Source organism: Meleagris gallopavo, chromosome 5, assembly GCF_905368555.1.
Source record: "Meleagris gallopavo chromosome 5, MGAL_WU_HG_1.1, whole genome shotgun sequence".
Taxonomy (NCBI): Eukaryota; Metazoa; Chordata; class Aves; order Galliformes; family Phasianidae; genus Meleagris; species Meleagris gallopavo.
This window is the reverse complement of record NC_139408.1, coordinates 10,594,020-10,610,582: the sequence shown is the minus strand read 5'-3', so window position 1 is coordinate 10,610,582 and position 16,563 is coordinate 10,594,020.

Genomic DNA, 16,563 nt, shown 5'->3' with positions numbered 1-16,563 from the left:
AGCAATAGGTTACAACAGCTGCAGGAGCAGCAGATGGCTTGCAAGGCGATGGCCCCTCCATCACCCAAGGTGCCATACACTTCCATAATTGCACTGCCCTGTCCTGCAGTGCATTCCCAACATCTCCAACCTTGCTTGAGCAAGCCTTATTGTTCTGAGAGGATTTGGGTGGTGGGTGTGCTGGCACCAGCAAGCTGCTACCTGACTAAGGCAAGGGAGGAGTGGCTACTGCGCCCTAGCATGACTCTCACCACACAGCTGCAACCTGGAGTGCTTTCCAAAAGATGTTAAGATGGCCACAGGAAGGCTTAATTGTTCCTCCTGGCATCATTCAGTTGCCACAAAGTGTGAACAAAACTTGGTACATCCCAGCTTAGTGCTTTAAATTTTGACCCAGTCTCCATTTTTGCTCAGCTGTTGTTGCTGAGCAATCTACATTGAGGGTATGTGTCCCCTTCAGCAGGACCCCATGCTGCTGCTGATGGAGGACACCTGTGGGGCTGTGCTCAGGGCTCTAGCAGAAAGGCCCATAATGGGCTAAGTGTTCCCACCTGGCATACAGTTCTGCCCTTGTGGAACATACTTGGCCAGGCAGAGAGGTCAGAGTTAAGTGAGAGATCACCTTTTCTCACAGTCCGGGAGGAAATAGGAAAGGTTGAAGTGTATTCTTTTATTTGCTGAACACTCAGGAGTTTAATGGTGAAAACGAGGCAAGTGGAGTTGTTGTGCAACTGACCACATCTGGTAAGCATCCTAAACAGGGAGTTTAGAAAACACTACTGTGATGAAGAGTGTGTAAGATCCTACTAATTCTTTCTTCTGATAATTTGCATGATGGAGTTGGGTTGCAGAACTGCGTTGTTTGAAAACCAGCTCACAGTATATAAGCAGTAAGTTATTTTAAGTTTTAAGTTATCTAATTGGTTGGGTTTCTTTCTTCTTTCTTTCTTTTTTTCTTTTTTTTTTTTTTTTTTTTCTTCCTCCAGACAACATGTTGCTTCTTTGACCTTCTGATGACACTATGACACTATGGCATCCTGGAAAGCGGGCAGTTGACTTGGTGTTAGGCAGTATTTATGATCCGTATTAGATAGTATATGCCTGAGTTAGTGATTAACAAAGCCCCATTCCTTAATTTAATTCCCCTTCAAAATTCTTAGACTGATCATGCTTAAAGACAGTACGCACGTTTATTTTACTATATTTTGATTTTTATACTGTGCAGTGTTTGTGCTTGAATTGCAAACTAAGTAGATCAGACAGTATACAGTCTTAAGATGCCCCCAAGAATCGCAGGTTGTGAAGGATTTCAAATTTTATTCAGTTGTAAAGGGGATGAAATGGTAAATTTCCACAACAATAAGACCACGCATAGAAGCAGTCTGCCATTCCCTTATTCCCCAAACTTCAAAGACAATGGTTTTCTGAAATGAACTTAAAGCACTCTGAAATAATGAGAAGAAAAAAAATCTTGTTCTTTTTCTCTTTTGAGAATTTTATTCCCATGTGATGCATAAAAGCAAACATTCAGTGGTTCCTACAGCGAAATTAAAAATTTGCTACCTTTTCTCAAAGCTTTGTGAAAAACATGCAGCTCAGCTATATTTGGGATTTTATAATCACTAGAGCATCTAAAAAATTTGAAACTTTGTCTTGATATTTGCCTCTTCTTTCTTATATGCTTGTTTTTAATGTCTGAATACTAAAAATCCAGGCATCACTAATTGTCCTATGTATCTCTTACTTCCCTACAGCTTAATTTACAATTTATTGTAAGGATTGCACCCATAAGTAAAACAGGATCAGATCTTAATTTGATCTGTTATTTATTCGGTGTGTTAATTGTAGCCACAGGGTTGTATTAAGAAAGTCAGAAAGTGCCACTTGTAACTACAGAGTGGCTCTCACCTTTTAAATGGAAAAACACTCGTTTTCTAGAAAAAAGTAGGAAAAAAGTGGTTATGAGCTAAATGAAGAAGGCAGAAGGGTTTCTGCTTTTCCATTTTTAATGAAATTAATATAATATTGGCACCCAAAATGTATCTGTCTGGGTACAAGCTTGTTCATAGCTTCTGTTGCTGTTGGGAGCAGATGCCTGATTTCTCACGCTTTTGTTTGTTTGTTTGTTTTCAACTGCACATGGGGTTCTTGTTAGGTTAATGGATGTTGGGATTTTTACCTCATTATTCAGAAACTTCATCTGCCTGTATTTCTGAATAATGTTTTCTTTCTTATGCTTGCTTTTTACATTCCTAATGCAAGAAAGAAGATAGTATGTTATGTTATAAATGGAAAAACAGCACTGAAAAACTCATAAGATAAATTCTAGTTCTGCAAGGGCTGCTACACTGGTAAATTTCTGGTGCCCCTGGAAGGCACTGAATGAAGGGTTTGTGTAGGGCACAAGCTTGAGAATGGTGAATTAAAATGAAAACCCCTACTTTAACTCTCTTTCAGGGCAGACTTAGAAATAGAGTTATTCAAATGCCTCTGAAATGCAATAGGTTTAGAAGTATCTAGCTCTCTTAGGCCCCTTTGAAAATCCCAGCCTTAAGATATTTGACGGTTTTGGAAAACGAACAACAAACACATTCAGTTCTCAACTTCTGGGAGTGCCTTTCCTTCACTTGCGGCATTTCTGCCTCCTGTCACAGAGCACTGAACTGCACTGCATACTGAGGTCTGGGACTGCCTGACAATGTGAGAGTGTCACCGCATGCCTGATAATTGCTACGCTGCAAAAGCAAAAACTTCTGGTGGATAATTAGTATATCAATGAGTTGATGCTGTACACTACAGTGAAATGTGACAGAATACCAGAACTGGGAACTCTTTCTCTCTTTCTTCTTTTTCATGAAATGTCACTTTTGTCTGTGATACCTTTTACAGTTTCTTTAAAGACAAAGTGCCAGCAAATCAGCAGATAATGTGGCTAGAGGTGCCTCTGAATGAGAACACTGCTACTCCTCCCCTCACATCTGTTAAATGCTCCACCTCTTGTTATGGTCAAGGTGAGAATTTTTAGGGCTTTTTACTGTTCTTTCCTCTTTCCCAGTCCTAGATTTTCAATGTGAAAAATGTGACTGGAAAGTTAAGGCTCCTTGCTGCAGCAGTGGCCTGGGAGCATCTAACACCTCGGCTCTCACCAAAGCTGGTTGCCAAAGCAGGATGTGTGTAAAGCAGGGCCTGAGCACCTGCATAGTTTTTCATGTGGTAAAGAATAGTGAGGTTTGCTTCAGCACTGATGGGAAGCAGCACAGCCTTGATTTTTATTCTGCTGTTACTGGAGTTTGTTTCTTAGTGTTGAGATGGCACTACAGCCCTAGCTGTGCTATAAAATACAGGTAAGCTCAAGCTGTCCTTGGTCTAGTACACTGACCAAGATTTGCATGAATGAGATCCACCCTTCCCCCTAAATCTGTGTATGTACTGCTTGGATGTGGAGGTGAGTGAGGATGAAAGCACCCTGGGAACTGAGAGGCTGCCATATGTGTCTCAAATCTTTGCTTAGCAAAGAACCTTTCTTGTTGGAAGGCTTGTCCGTGTCAGGAACTTAAACACAGATGTTAAATACTACATTTCTATAAAAGAGGCAAGGGGAGAACTGAGGCTTTTGTTTGTGTGGAAGGAGAACTTACATTTACAGGGCTGTAATACAAGCAGTACCCGAAGCCTGTGGCATCCCATAGTTCTGTGTCCTCAGTTTGTTCTGTTTGTTGGGTATGCATTTGCATAAAGAAAGAAGTGATGTGCTCTTTATATTCTGTTAGCCTGGTAATTAAAGTCCTTTTCCTTAGTAAATTTGGTTGTCTCCTTCTGCTATCTTAATGGTGGAGCATGAAATCTGTTTCTTCAGTTACTCTTCAAGTACTAGAAATAAATGTGAAAGTAGGATTTCTTCTAAGTCTTGAAGAAGTTCAAAGTAATTTGGAGTTGGACTGACTGGCTTAATACTCCTGTGATTTTTAAATGTGAAGTCAGTAGTTCTACTGTGCTACGTGGTGGTGAACATCAACACAACTCCTAATCAAACTTGAGAAACTTGATTTGGAAGTGATGTGGAGGGTTTCCAGCACAAAGGTTGGTGTTGGACTGAGCTTAGTGTCTAATGGCCTCTGAAAACTTGCTTTTCTTGGTTTCCTAGCTTAAAAATCACGTGTATGATGTTAGTTGGAGAAAGGAATTTAATTTGTTTATGTGCATTGTGAATACTTTCAAGAAAACTCGTGGTTTGCGCTGCTCTCTGTGTGCAGCTGCCAACAGATACTGGTGGTTCTCTTTTTCATGGCTAGAAAATGAAACCAGGGCCACTGCCACAAGCATGCCAAAATCACTGCAAGCCTTCCAGTAGAATTCAGTGGATTTCTTGAAGAGGGTCTACATCCCAAACTGTTGATTCTGACCCGCTATATGTGCTGTGCAGTTTCTTAATTAGTGTGCAGTGTTTGCTGCCCACTTATCCAGCTCTTCTGGTCTATGTAGGGCTATGTCAACAGTGCATGTGACAACATAGACACAAATGCAACTAGATTTCCTCATGCCATTGTCACGGGAAGGCATCTTTCCTGGCTTCCTTCTATTGAAGCATCCATAAGAAGTTAAAAGAAGCAAGGAAGTGTGTATCAATCCTGGAAACATCTAACGACTGCTATCTGAGGTTACCTCAGCTTGTGTTCTGGTTTATGTGATGTGAATCTAAAGGATGCTTGAGATAGATCATGCCTTCCTCACTATGTCTTGTGCCAAATTGGTATTTCTCATAATCTCTCATTTCTTCTCAGAGGAAGCTTGGTTGCGGGTTGTGTTTTTTTTGTTTTTTTTTTTTTTTTTTTTTGTTTTTTTTGGTTTGGTTTTTTTTGCATATGTTTTTTTTTTTCACATATAGAAGGAAACAAGAGTTCACCCAGTTAGCTGGAGGGAAATATTAGAGCAATTCTGTGCTAGTGGCAACAACAGCAATATACGATTAGTCTGTTGCTCAAGCATAATTTCAAGGCTTCCTAAACTGAGAAATATGTGGAAAAGAGGATTGCAATTATTATTACTCTTACACAAGACTAGATGAAGATATACAGAAAGAGTGAAGAGTGTGCAGCTCCAGGCTCCTGCTGTCAATGGACAGACATCAATAACTATTTTCTACCGTGCTGAATTCTGTACCCTTTCCTGTTGGCTAAGGGAGGCACTGGTATCAAGGATGTACTATGTCTAGTACTTGCTTTTGAGTCTGAGTGCTGAGAAGCCTGTCTGGCACTGTTTTACATAATATGCTGTTCCAGGCTACGGTCCGCACAATGTCTGTGTTGTACTTATGATCCTTGAAAGTGTATGCGTGAGTTTTGTTTTTAAATAGCACCTACAGGTATATGCTTTGCTATTTCTGGAGCTGTGCTTCTATGTCGGAACACAGAACAGTGCTGTGCTGTACAATACTGTGTTGTTTTCTGCATGACAGTGTGGGGTAATTCTTGCTCCCCTGCATGTGATTGAGTTGATGCTTGATTAGAGATCAGAAAGGTCTTTTTGGCAAGGGTCTTATAGCCGATATTTGAAGAAAGCTTGCTTTCTGAGAATGGGGTTTAGCTGAACTCTAACTGTATTTTATCAGGCTTTTTGGACCCTGTTCTGTCTGTGTTTGTTTAACAGCAACCAAAGCTTTTGCAGTGTCCTTTATTCTGAGTCACTGTGGTACAAAGAAAGAGTCTCCACCTGCTGTTGCCCATATGCAGAATTTATAGTCACACTGACATACAATTACAGAATGTTAATTAACTGAGTGATGAGCAAGAGATGTGGCTACAAAAAAAAAAAAAAAAAAAAATGCAGACAAAAGTAATGTTTTTTTTTCAACTCTTCATGCCCTCTCTGTTCTCCACCCTGGCTTGTTGAATGGTTCCATTTGGACTGATGGTTTTTAATGTGTATAGCCCAAAGGTGTTTTTTTTTGTTGTTGTTTTTTTTGTTTGTTTTTGTTTTTTTTTCCTCTTTAAAGAAGAAAATTGGTTCCTTATGTTCTGTACATTAAGTTTCTTTAACATTTTTTTCAACATGCATAAAATTACAGATCTCTAGAGAGAATGAAATACCACATTGCACATTGTAATACCACACCCAGTTGCTTGCTGCTCCTCTCTGCTGCCAAACCTTCCAAAAATCATAATGTAGCACTAATACATTTACAGGCACTGGTTTTCCATGGCTGATATAGAGTAAAAATATAACTGAGTAACCAGATATAAAAATAAGTGATGTCAGTTTGTGGTGGATAAAAACAATTCTGGGGAATGAAAATATACTGTTCTTTAATCTACTACCTTCAGAGCTAGGGTGGAGGAAAGGTTTGATGTGTGCTGACTGATTTTAACACTGCCATCCCGTGTGTGGCTGTGGAACTACACTGTAGGTTGTAGATGGGAAATTGGAGCCCTGAGAGATTGGGAAAGATGACATCAAATCCGGCAGTTGAAGTAGATGTTACAAGGATATTCAATGGTACCTAATATAGAGCAAAAGATAGAAAGATATACTATTCTTAGGCCGTCACTTTGTATTACAAACTGGATACATAATGTTTATTTGGATGTATGAATGTTTGCAAATCATTGAGAAGAACATCAGAAAAGTTTATGGACTTTGTGTACTTTTGAGTTTTTACTTGTGTTTTTTTTTTCTTTTTTTTTTTTTTTTTTTTAAAGAAATTCCTTTTCTGAGTGTCAGCTGTGGGCAAATTAAACAACTTCCCCATCGCTATGCTTCTGATGTGCCTGAGCATGGCATGTTGTACGGTGTGCTCTCTTCCCCTCCCTGAAGGCAGCTTGTCAGAGAGACATGACTATGGATCATGTCTGCAGTTACATCTCTGGGATGGAGAGCTCTGTGTGTTCAAATGATGTCGTGCTTTGCATCTCAGCAAGACAGAACCCAGTTCTATTCTGAATAAGTTATTTACTCTGTTAATGCACCCTCCCGCTGTATTATTCATCTTGTTTTTCCACTCCCACTTCTTTGTTTTTCCTTCTAACCTTTTCCTGTCCTCAAGCTTTCTCCCCTTCCCTGCCAACTGTTCATATTCTGCATTTGGCTCTTGTTGGCAGCCCTGAGCTCCACAGTTTCGCTCTTCTCTCTCATCCTTTCAGGCTTTTGGTTTTCCTTGTTGTGTCTCTTCTGCTTTCCCCATTCCTCATCCCTTCATTCTGTTATTTTTTCTCCCCACCTTCACTTGGCATGGGATGTCAAGTCAGGTTAGCTGGGAGTGTGTAGGACATCTGAGAAAGCCAGAGGAAGGTAAGGGAAAGAAGTCTCTAGATGGCTGCTTAAAAAGGGACTTGTGTTTCCAGTACATTTTAAAAAAGAAGAAGAAAAAAAAAAAAAAAGAGAAAAAAGATGAGGAGTACAGAAGTAAAATATTGAGAACTCTGTTCCAGTGAGCTTCTGTTCATTTTGAATCCTGTCAGCAGGGGAAACTTGCTACAATAATGAGAAATCGTTAGCTGCCTTGTTTTATATCCATTGACTATGACCCAATTTTTTATAAGAAAGTCTGCTGGGACTTCTCCCTTCTCCACCCTCCCTGTTGCCGCAAAAACAATTTGGAGAAGGGATGGGATACCAAACATTTAAGAAGTCATTTAAAAAGTCCTTCTTTGTTCTTTTCATCAGCTCTCTCCCTGTCCTCTTGCCAGCATGTGCAGTAAGTTCCTGTCCCTGAGAGTTTGCACCAAAACCACAGTTAAACCAGGCTGTGCATAATGGGCGTCTCTGTTAGTTCCCACCAACTGAAGCTCCCAGCAGTAGATGGAAAATTAGACATACACCACTGCACAATAAATCTTATTGTAATTCACCCAGCTAGCATCACCATGAACAGGCCTTGAAAAATGTGTCGTGTGTGCTTGAAATCATACTTGTGCTCCTGCCATTAAAGAATGAAAAAAAACCCCTCGTAAAAAAGTTTAATTTACTTTTTTGTTATAAAATGCTTTTTACTGGTGCCAGCTGGAAGGAAAATGACCCAGTTAGATCTCAAAATTATGATGTAGCCTTAAGTGCTATGTTTAGATTAACTGCCAAAATGTTAGTATAAAGTGGTAGGTGTTTGTGCTGCAGATAATTACTAATGTACTGTTGGTCAAGATAGGCCACTGTTCTGTTATTACTGTATGGATCTTATGACTAAACATTGGAGCAAGCCTAGTGGAACAACAATATTTTACTGTGCCTGGAATACTAGCTTGTCAGAACTTAACCGGGGTGCCAAAAATCTAATGCATCAGAAGGAAAAGGTGTCTTTTGGTCTGTGCTGATAGTTCTGATTTGTGTTCCATACTGCAAAGGGAACTGTAGCTGTCATAGGTATTTCCTGACATGTATTGTCTAAAATACAGTCAGACCCCCTAGATTGTCAAATTATTAGGATCTTTCAAAGACAATAAAAATGTATTTCTTTTTTTTTCCCTGGTGCTTGGAGACTGGATTAAACGTGTTGTATATTTTAAAGGCCTTGGCTTACAGGGAAAAATCAAGGTTAAAAGCACTTCAGAACTCAAGTTGTGCTGATGTGTATGACCTTTGGGCCCAGAATTAGCTATTTTTACTCTGTTGATATAAAACATTAACCTCAGTTGAATGTTTCTTGCAAGAAATGAAAACAAAACTGTGATGTTTAAATACACAATCTAGGTGTACCTACACCAGTCACCATGAAAAAGTCAACATTTGCTAACAGACACCACATGGTGGATTCTGTGGTACTGCAGTTATTTCTCTGAATAGGAGGGGACGTACCTGTGGGAGAAGAAACATCTGAAACATCTTGGACGTACATGAACTGCAAAGCAATCTTCTGTTGTCATCATTCTGTGCTTCTGGTTTTACCAGCCACTCCTCCCTCCACTTTCCCGAAAGCAATAACCATGGTTAGACACTGCTCATTGATATTGGGTACTGATCTTCTTACCCCTGTGCATAACTTGTGTTATTGCTGTGTAGAAAAAAAATTGGGAAATTATATGAATTGTAATGTTGACCATTGTATTGACTTCTTATCTGAGGGAGAGATGAGGTTGAACTGAAACAGGAAATGCATCTACAGGTTTCTTGGTGTGTCACTCCTGAGATGAGCCTAGGAGAGTAGAGGAATCAAGTAGACATCAGATTTGTTGGGTTTTCACGTGGCTTGGATTGATTTTTTTATTTTTTTTAATATTTTTTTTCCCCCTCTACGCCTTCCTCTCTTAGGAAAATTACAATAGGACTGATTTGAATCCCTTAGAAATTCTTTGTGAATTAGATTGCAGGACTGGACTTGAGCCACTGTTGTGAAACAATGAACAGGATGGGTGTCTGTGTGCCACTGAAGATTGCAGGCAAGGGAACAAGGGGGAAAAATAAATCTGTAATGAAGATCGTAAGTAGGGTCTCTTAAGTACTAGCTTGAGTTTCTTCCTCATGTATAGAGAATGGCTTACCTGGGTAAAGTTACCTTTATTATGTGGGGATAACAGAATGAATTTATAATTTCCCTTTTCGTGGCTTCTTGGAAAGTCAAGTTTTTTAATATGACGCTGGAATGTTGCTGTGGAAATGCTATTTAAATAACAATATTGATGCTTTTTGAAAATATACTTAGCAAATATTACTTGCACTTAACTGGAGGTTTGGTATTGTCTTTTTCATAGAATCACAAGGTTGGAAAGGACCTACAAGATCATCTAGTCTTACTATCCTCCCATTACCATTGCTACCATAAACGTTAAACCATATCTTGCAGCTAATGCCAGTGTATCTCAAGCCATGCCAGTATACAAAGAATTTTACGTTGAGCTCAGAATGTAGCATTTGTAGTTGTTGGTTGGCCTTCTACATACTACTTTGGACTGTGTTCAGAGTAGGGGAGTTAAGAATAACTTGTAACTCTTGACTAGTCTAATCTCTACATTGCCTAGAGGAACAGTAGATTTTGCAGGGGACATGCGAATTACAGTGTTGACTAGCAACTTGCTGAGAATTGCCATGTTTTCTAAAGCCTGTGGCAGAGGGGTAGGAACTTGATGATTCTTGAGGTCCCTTCCAATCCAAACCATTCTATTATTCTGTCACGGAAACCTAGGCAAAGAATATTAATAGCAATATAATAAGAATAAATTGTATGTTCAGAATGTACATTAAGCTTTCATCTTCCAGAATTAACTGTCAAATGATCTTGTATTATCTGTGTAAAATCCAGTTCTCCAGCCATGATACACAATAGAGAGAGAGGTGGTTGACAGGTTAAAAAAGTTTTATCGAAGTCAGTAAGATAGGTCATCGTGAAAGTAATGCCTCCTATTTATTTCCATGGAAACTACAACACATACAAAGAGCACAATAACACTATCTCATACAACAGACTGCTCAGTTTAAAAACACTATTTTTAACACAATCACCACCATATCTATGCATTTTCATCAGCGATGAACAAGACCATGCATGCCACTCGTAAAAATCTGCACTGGCAGAGGTGACTCAGTGTTTCACAGCTGCTATAAGAGCACACACGCTAGGAAAACATTGCCCATACAGTCCATCTTTCATTGGCCTGAACAGATAGAAGTCAGAAGGTGCAAAATCTGAACTTTATGGTGGATGCCATTGGAGTGTTCAGACAAGACTGGAAATGTGCTCTGTGGTCTTCAAACGGATATGGGACCTGGTGTTATTGTGCTGTGGGAGAAAGGTTGTATTCTTCTCTATCCTGACTCTAGAAGTTTGAGTCTTCAGCTTAGTCAATGTTGTGATGTAGTGATCTGAGTTGATAGTTGGTCTGGGCTCAAGAAAATCTAGAAGGTTCATCTCTTTTCCTATCTGAAAAGACAATGTACTTTACCTCCTGAGGGCTGCATCTTGAACTTTTTCTGTTCTGGGGAATTCACATGTTGCCACTCTATGGATTGCTGTTTTGATTCCAGCTCATGCTGATGACGCCACATCTTGTCACTTGTAATGATGCAATCCAGGAAACTGTCACTTTCAGCCTCATGGTTGCAGTAGGTCCTAACAAACATCTGGTAATCTTTCTGTTTCCTCTGTGAGCATTCATGGTGCCCACCCACTGCAGAGTTCGTGATATTCCAACTTTTTTTTCCATATGGAGGAATTCAATGACATACCTCTGCTTCATCTGCACTCCTATAGCAGACACCATTTTGTGAGCCTGCCTTTCTGCTGTGATCTGTCACATAGCAACAAAGCATAATAGAATATTGTTGGGAAGGTTCAACTTCTATTGTCATACCACCAACATCCACCTCTGCTGTTGTGGGCCAGCATAATAAAATAGGAGGCATTACTTCTGGAGCAGCCTCTGTACTTGCTGTCTTGATGTCTGTGGTTTCAGGAATGGATAAAGAATAGCTGACAATGTTCAAAATAGGTGAAGTACTATACTTTGAATAATAGTATTACACTGATCTTTTTATAGTACTCTTTTCCTTAACATTCAGAGTGACCAAAAATTTATGCAAAATCCTCTCAGTCAAACTAAAAGAACAAAACAACTCTTTCCAAAGTTGCATTGCTGTGAGTTTGGAAGAAGGATGGTGTAAAGTGGATCTGAGTTAAAAAAACAAAAAAAAAACAAAAAAAAACCTACAACAACAAAAAAGCCAACCAAACAAATGCATGCAACTGCTTATGCTAAACTCCTTAATATCTTTTTTTCATAGCTAGTGATATGCTTGTCTTGTTGAGTACTTACAGGTATATTTTGCTTTGCTGGGGTGCTAACACTTTTAGTGTTAATATGTTTTGAGTCTTTTGAATTAGGAATGCTGTGGGCAGTGTTGTTTTGAATTCACCAAGACATTTAATATTTATTTAATGTGTTTTCCTAATTGCCTCGCTATAACATTAAATACACTTTAAGTCTTTTCACAAGTTCTCCTGCTTAAATTCATAAAATGAAAACTTAGTATCTTAGCCTTTACCATACCAGGAAGTGATCAGTGGAATGCTTTAGAAAGCGAACACTGTTTAAAGTAATTTGCTGCTCTAATTAGTGTTCAATAAGAAAATACTTTTAATTAAAATACGGATGCTAAAAATATGACACTACTTGCTTTCAAACCAAAGATGTTTAAAATAGTGTTTTTGAAAATATGAAAGGTCTGGATACTTTGAAGATGTGGCAGAAATATTTGCATAGATATACAGTAGTGATTGACAGGGACAGCACCACTTAACTGTCAGAAGAGACCAAATGGTTAGAGCAAAACAGTGTAAGGATATTCAAACTTTTTTTTTTTTTTTTTTTTTTCCTACAGGAGCTTATATCAGAGGAGGATCTGTAGTCATTAATGGACTAACATGGAACTTCTAAATACATTTTTTGAACTATTTCCAGAATGTGCTCAGTTCAGAATCCCTGTCTGGCAAGCGGTAATAGAAAGTATTCAGCCTGAAAATTAATCTCTGGATTTCCAGGTTTGGTGCTGAAATCCTGACTCCTAAACTATGAAGCACTGTACTCTCTGTTTCCACTGACATCACTTGCCAGCACTGAGTCTGACTTGATGCTAGCATACTTCCTTCGCCGTGCTTGGTTTTTAGGTGTGTGACTTGAGATGGGTGTACAATTTTTTTTTTTTGTTCAGTTTTAAAGAAGTAACTTTGCAACAATTGGGATTTTTTTGTTTGTTTATATCTCTTTGTTGTGGAGGAGCTGTAAAATGAAATGTCAATGATCAAAATTAAATGCTGTTTGGTATTTACTTGTATTTCTTTGTGATGAGTCTTTCTGGGAAATTAAAATCATGTTCTTCATTGTTGTTGCTATGTGTGTGCTGTAAGTTGTGATCTCTGTACTTTGTCTGCAACTGTGGTAGTCTGATACTGTATTTTTTTTTTCTCAGTGCTGCAGAAGTTGCAGGGCCAAGAACTTGACTATTATTAGCTCTAGATTTGCTGAGATGGGAATGGCATCTAGTCCTTCCAAGAAACAGCTGAGCATCTGGAAGTTTGAGATGCATACTTATTTTTCCTTTCCTTTCCTTTCCTTTTCTTTGTGTTGTCCTGTGTGTCTGTGTTGTGTGGTGTGTGTGTGTGGTATCCGAAAGGAAGTGTGGGATAAGAATGATATAAAAACAGGTACCTCTGTCAGTAAGATTTATGCTCTGATAAATACTGTGTGTTCTGCAAAACTTCCCTATAGCCAACACACAGTGTTTCCACTGACTGCAGCAGTTCTAGAATCTGAACCATAAATAACAACACTATGAATTCATCTAATGTTTTCATGGTATATAGGCTGAAGACTGTGGTGGGGAGAAGGAAGACCATAAAGGAATGCTATGAAAGCTACAGCTATGGCTGTGTTTCTTTATAATCTAAAGACAAAACATATAGTTACCTTCTGCTGAAGGTGAATTTACTTTCTAATTACATCCAACTTTGTCTTTCTTTCTGGGCAGTAAAGCAGTCCAAAGTAAAACACTGCCTGAAGAGTCTTCAATTTCAGGATTATTTAAAATCAAAATTGGTTCCTATCTGAAATTGCCTCCAGATACTAACCATGTAGAGTTAAGCCCACTTCTGAGTCTCGTGTTCAGCTTGCTAGTTTGTAAATTGTAAAGATTATTTTGTGTTGATTGCTGATAATATCTGTTGTCTTCAGATATTCCCGCCTGATTTCTTTGGGAAAATGAAATCATGTTTCTGATGGCCTGCGATGTTGTTTCAGGTGTTCTTAAAACTTACTGGTGAAAACTGTATTTTGTTGTGCGGTGCCCGTGGATGGGGACAGGAACACTGTGGTCAGTGATCAGCACAGCATGCCTGGTGAAGCCATTGCTTGGTGCCGAGCAGAAAAATGCTGCCATACTGCTGCAGCTACTGCAAGTGTGAAACCTTATAAAATCACACATGTGATGCCCAAAATGAACCTTTTAATGGGTCTTTTATGGACCTAACAGCCTGCCTTGAATCTCCTGCACTTTTACTTAGACATATGCTGGAGATTCTGCTGGGTCCTACCATTAGTTCTAGGTGGTGCATGTTGTCACGAGTTGCATGCTGTGCTGATTAAGCTGCATACTTCACTAATCAAGCTGCGAAGTTAAGTAGGTGAAATTTAATACACTCTACTAATCAAGGTGCATTCTTTGTTGAGCAAGCTGAATATTTTAAATGCAGAGTTTTTGTGTACTCCGGTAACTGGCTTTGAGGCCTCTATTGCCTACATGTGTGGCTAGCAAAAAGCCACCCAGCTATTCCATTACTGGCAATGGAAGGAATGTGAACTTTCTCTTTGATACATGCTCCAGTGGAGCTTAGGGGAGAAGTAATCAAAATTAGCTCCAGTAAGAATGATGCTATTTGACTTTGATAAGTCTCATTGGATTACATTGGACCGCATTCCTACCATAGCACTTCCTTCCAATAGCAATGGCGTATGAGATAATTCAGGTGCTGAAGTCATTTCTTTACAGATTTCTTGTAGAACTGATCTTTTAAAGGCCTCTAATTGTCTTTCAAATAATCTTAATTCAGCTTTTATCTCTTAAGTTCTTCTTAGTCACATCTCTTTAAACTAATTGAGAAAGGTAAAAGATGATAGTTTTGTCTCTGCCTTGCTGATTACAAGCAAAATGTATTGGGAAATGCACAAAGCTATAGAGGAAAAAGCAGTTGCTGCAGGGAGATTGGCAGAAGCATTATTCAGCACTAGGATGAAACGTTAGAATGTGGTCTTTCTTGTGTTGGCCACATGTAACAAGTTTAGGGAGTAATGGTAAAGAGCAATTAAGAAAAATTAGATTTTTTTTCTTTTTTTTTTTTTTTTTTATAAAGAGGGCAAGGTGAAGCATATAAGTAGGAAGTGAAACTGAAGGTGGCAAAGAGGAAGGGGAGAGCAAATTTAAAAAGCTTCTGTAGTTACAAAAACTTCGGTGCTGTGTCAGCATGTGATAATAAGGGCCAGTAGGTCCTGTCTGTATTACAAGTTCACCTAGTCTGGCCTTGGTGATCTTCTGAGTCTAATGTTGTATGGTAACTGTTGAGTCAGGGCCTGAACCACTGATTGAGTACCTGGGGAAGGACCAGGTCAGCCCTGGGAGCACAGGTGGAGACATTCAGCTGTATGACCAGAAGGGATGGATCCTGGCTCCACCTCTCTTAGACCTCATTTAAGGGCTGACTGCCACTGCGGAAGGATTTCTTGTTGGAAATCCTTCCTTTGTGGAATCTTCCCTGCAAGCCTAGATCTTCAGAGATGTGTGAGCACTTTTCCTTTGTAACGCCTTTCTACTGTGCTAGTCCCTTTGTCATTACACCTCCTGTATCACCATTCTACCACATTGATCTTTCTGGTGTATTACAACTGTATTGGTAAATTCTCCCTTTTTTTGCAAAATATTGATGAACTCCTTTGCTTCTGTGTCAAGAAAAGATTATATTGCTTGCATCTGAGTCCAGTCTCTTTCCCCTGCCATGCTGTTTGCTTCTCTCTGGATTTTAATACAGAGACAACTATGGTCAAAGCATGCAGTGGGATTGTTTGCTGAGGAAAGGTTTCATTCTTTGTGTTTCAGTAGCTTAAAAAATGGCACAAAGAATAATATTGCCTGTTTGAAAAAGTACCTGTGGTTGCTGTTGTCTCTGTGGAAACATGGGTAGTGAAGTAAGACGCCCAATCAATAAAGGCTTTCTGAACTTGAAAGAAAAATAAGGTTGGAGTGAAAACAAACCTTCCTGCAGGTAACTTCAATGTAGAGTGCTGTTAGAAAGCATGCAGTTTTATAAAAAGGTGGACTTTGGAGATGTCTTTTGTTTTGTCCGGTCCGTGTAGAGGTGCAACCCATTTAACTTCAATTTACCAACTTATTTTATATCACTATATTTGTGCCTGCTACTTTTTTTGACTTGTTCTGTTTGTATCTGACCACAGACAGAGTTTGAACTTAAAGCCATCAGCAATTAAGCAAGTCGGTGAGTTTTTCATTTTTTTTAACAGCAATAAGAACTGTTACAAGGGTATAGCACTGTCATACTCTTTGTCTTAGAGTGAATACATTACCTTCTCATCACCTTTAATCTTTATCCTTCTGTTGGGGTGTGTAGAGAGAGATGAGGTTCACGTTGTTACACCTTCTCTACAATTACAGCTTCTAAATACTTGTTTAATGTCTGCCGTCAGACTACTGAATTTGCAAGCTACCAACTAGACATTTTCCGCACAGAAAATACTGTGGCTTGTTTGTCAAATCATCAAAATGTTCCCTACCTTTTACAGTGATTCTGTAAAATAAATAAATAAATAATAATAAAAAAGCTGTATTAAGTTTAGTAAAAACAACCAAGTATGATAAACTACTAAAAAGCAAACTGGATTTATTAACAGCAATGAACAATGTAGTGTAGGGCAGTGAATGATGGTGTATGTTTCTTGTTTTGTACATTCACTGATTTGTCTAAATTAGGATTACAAATTAGTGAGAAATAATCAATTCTTTTGAAAAGTTTGCTTTGTGAGTGTAGGGGAACTGTTAGGTCATAGTTTGATTTGGAGATTAAGCACCTGGTGAAGGGAT